This window comes from Vespa mandarinia, chromosome 13 (genome assembly GCF_050613455.1).
Source record: "Vespa mandarinia isolate Hongniang chromosome 13, ASM5061345v1, whole genome shotgun sequence".
NCBI lineage: Eukaryota > Metazoa > Arthropoda > Insecta > Hymenoptera > Vespidae > Vespa > Vespa mandarinia.
The window spans coordinates 2,701,335-2,705,000 of NC_140822.1; the positions used below are offsets into that span (position 1 = coordinate 2,701,335).

Consider the following 3,666-nt stretch of genomic DNA (forward strand, 5'->3'; position numbering starts at 1 on the left):
ACATACTCTCGTGATACGTGATAGTATTAGAAAAGAGAACTCGTTATCGGTCAAACCTAATTTACTCTCTCTTTCTCTCTCTCTCTCTCTCTCTCTCTCTCTTTCTCTACTCCTCTCTCTTTCTCTACCTCTCTCTACCTCTCTCTCTTTCTCCCTTTTAAAAACTTTAATAAATATTTTATATATATATATATATATATATATATATATATATATATAATCCTGATTTAATATGTTAATATACAAAACATAAAAATATTCTTTAATTTGATATCCAAAGTTGAAATTTTCTAATCGAATAGAAAGAGCCAGTCAAATTTTCCAATTAATTTGAATGACTCTAATAAAAAGCTAAATTAACGTTTTTTTTTTCTTTTCTATTGATCAATCAATCAATCTGATTGATTAAACTCATAATAATCCTAAGTTAATAATCCTGCTATAGATTAATGACCATTGATGAGATCTAAACAGTCAGAGGTAAAAAAGAAAAAAGAAAGAAAAAAAAAGAAGAAGAAAAAGAAAAAAGAAGAGAAAAATAAAAAAAAAAAAAAATGAAAAGAATCACTATCGATCTCTTGTCCAATTATTACATAAGCCAAGGGATATTAATTGTTCACATTTTGCATGTGACGACAAAGATGGAGTGTGGGTGTCAAAACAAGAAAAAGAAAAAGAAAAAAGAGAAAGAAAGAGAGAGAGAGAGAGAGACAGAGAGAGAGAGAGAGAGAGAGAAAGAGAAGGGAGAAAAAAAAGGAAATTTCGTGCTGATAAAACAGGCCTCCATCTCCTCCTCCTCCTCCTCCCTAGTATATAACTAGGAAACGTGGGGTATATGGTATATGTAGACGTATAAACGATCTCTCTCTCTCTCTCTCTCTCTCTCTCTCTCTCTCTCTCTCTCTCTCTCTTGCGGGTGGCAAGTCGATGGATTATCGAACATGTCAGTCTTCCTGACATACTCAAGACGGACTGGGAAAATCCCTCTGACGAAACAGTTTTAAATATACTATACGAGACTCCACCCACCCTGATCACTGTCCGACTGTCGATCACGTTTCGATCGAAACACGTTTTCGGGAGAACTTGATCGGAAGAAAATACATATCTTTTAACGATGATGACTTTTTTTCTTCATCTTCATCTTCATCTTCATCTTCATCTTCATCTTCATCTTCCTTTTCCTCTTCCTCTTCTTCTTCTTCTTTTTCTTCCACCACTTCCTCATCCTCATGATTATTTTCTTTCTTCGAAACGTTGACATTCTTTTTCTTTTTCAAACATATTAATTAAAGATGATAGATTATTCTATTCTGATGATAACAGGACTGGAATGGCTCCAACAGGACAATCTTGGGTCTTACGGATTAACGATTTCAAACAAAATTATATTAGAGTACAATTTTTTTTTTCTTTTATATATATATATATATATATATATATATATATATATATATATATAAATAATTAAAACTTGTATTAGTCCGATCAAAGTGATAAGGAAGGAGATAGAGATAGAAAGAGAGAAAGGTGGAAAAGGTGAGAAGGAGAGACAAAAGTTTCTAAATGATTTTAGAAACTAATTAATTATTCTTTCTCGAGACTTATTAAATTTGTAGTTAGATTAACTTAGCTTTACTAGGTTTGTAAAAACTAGGTTTGTAAAAACTAGGTTTGTAAAAAAGAAATAAAGTTAATTTAAAAAGTCTCGAGAAAGAGAAAATTAATTTTTTTCTTTTTTTTTCTTTTTTTTTTTTTTAAACATCACCTAGGAACCTTTTGGTCTACTATGCATTATCACTTAACAGGGACATCGCAAGGAAGAGAAGACAACTTTCACATATTGAAGTTAACGTTTCTCTAATGACCAAGCACACGGTAGAAACGTACGAATCGACAGATTTATAGGTAATACGTAATACTAAAGAATTTCTCTACAGTCATTGTTCTCTCAACAATTCCTAATAAATATTTTTTTCGTTTCTTCCTCCATAATTAAAGATTCTGACAAATGAATGACGTTTTCATTGATCAGCTGATAATATAAATATCAGCTGATAAACTTTATGAAAGTTAGGCTAATTATTATCTAAGAAAAATAATTTGAAAATATTCAAGATGAAAAAGAGAAACAATAATAATAATAATAATAATAATAATAATAATAATAATAATAATAATAATAATAATAATAATAATAATAATAATAATAATAATAAAAAGAAGAAGAAGAAGAAGAAGAAGGAGAAGAAGAAGGAGAAGAAGAAGGAGACGAAGAAGAAAACTTTCGCATGTTGACGAACGATAAGAATAGAAAATTTCGCAAGTCGATTTTGATATACATATACTCTATGTTTTTGGCTAACATTATAAACGCATAAAACACCGACGACTGAATAGAGAAGTTAGTAGAATTGAGTACTTAAACGTTCTTTAATCAATCAGTAATCTCAACCAAGTTCCTTTAATCACTTTTCTTTGCGCGATCGCGTTAACGATACTGAGTATAAAAAAAAAAAAAAGTAAACAAATAAATAAATAAAAAAATAAAAAGAAGAAAAAAGAAGGAAGAAATTTTAAAAGAAAAGTCATTTGATTGCTTCTCCTAATTAATTTCTTTTTCTTTTTCTTTTTTCTTTTTTCTTTTTTCTTTTCATTAGTTTGTTAAAAAAAATTAATCTATATATATATATATATACATATAAAGATATTATATAATAATGACTCACCTATAATATGGTGGTACTTTTCGACGAACTGTGCAGTACTTTGAATTCCCATGAGTGCTAACTCTAAATTGGTGGTGTATAAGTTAGTCGAATATTGTAAATCGTTTTCGACACAACTAACACCTGACATCTGCAGCTATTTTTTTATTATATTTCTTTTTCTTTTCTTTTTTTATCTGTTTCTTTTTTTTTTTTTTTTTTTTTATTTTTGTCTTTTTCTTGTCACATAGTTGTTTACCTTCTCTCACTTAGATAATTCTTCTGATATCACTTATTCCACTCATTCCATACAAACACATATGTATGTATGTATATATGTATATATATATATATATGTATGTATGTACGTATATATCTGTATATTTATGTAAAACGTATGAATAAAGGACGTATAATCCTCGTTCCAAAAGGAAGGCGCCAAAAGTTTGTGATGCTCGTGACTGAGCTGACCACGTGCTGACTCTCACCACTTATATTACTTATTTTTTTTCTCGCCTTTCTCTCTCTCTCTCTCTCTCTCTCTCACACACACTTTATATGTATATATACATATATACATATATATATATATTTTTTTTTTCTTCCCCTTCAAACACTATTTAGAAATCTCTCTAATTCGTGTCTCCTTGATGATTCACTGCTTCATCTCTCACACTTTGATGTTCTATTCCGATATTATTCCTTCTAGCGAAATCACACTCTGACGCGACTTCTTTCTGAAAATTAAATCATTTTTGTTTTCTCAATTTTTCTTTTTCTTTTTTCTTTTTTTTTTTTTTTTCTGGTACAATAAATAAACGTCACGATCCAAATGAATATTAAATGACTTTCTTGTCATTTATTCGAACGAATTAATTATCTTAATAATCTTACGATCAAATGATTTAAAAGGAACGTAATTATAGAAATTCAAAATAATATCCTTTTAGAAGATCCA

At 29.0% G+C, this 3,666-nt stretch overlaps 1 long non-coding RNA gene across 1 annotated transcript in view; it reads right to left on the minus strand.

The window, feature by feature from the left end:
• Positions 1–1,202: 1,202 nt before the first annotated feature.
• LOC118444243 (uncharacterized) overlaps positions 1,203–3,666 on the minus strand; it is a 16,135-nt gene continuing 13,671 nt past the window's right edge. Inside the window, exons 4-5 of the long non-coding RNA XR_014982889.1 lie at positions 2,730–3,445; positions 1,203–1,271 (exon numbers count right to left, since the gene is read on the minus strand). This is a non-coding gene — a long non-coding RNA (uncharacterized LOC118444243). The remainder of the gene's footprint in view (positions 1,272–2,729; positions 3,446–3,666) is intronic.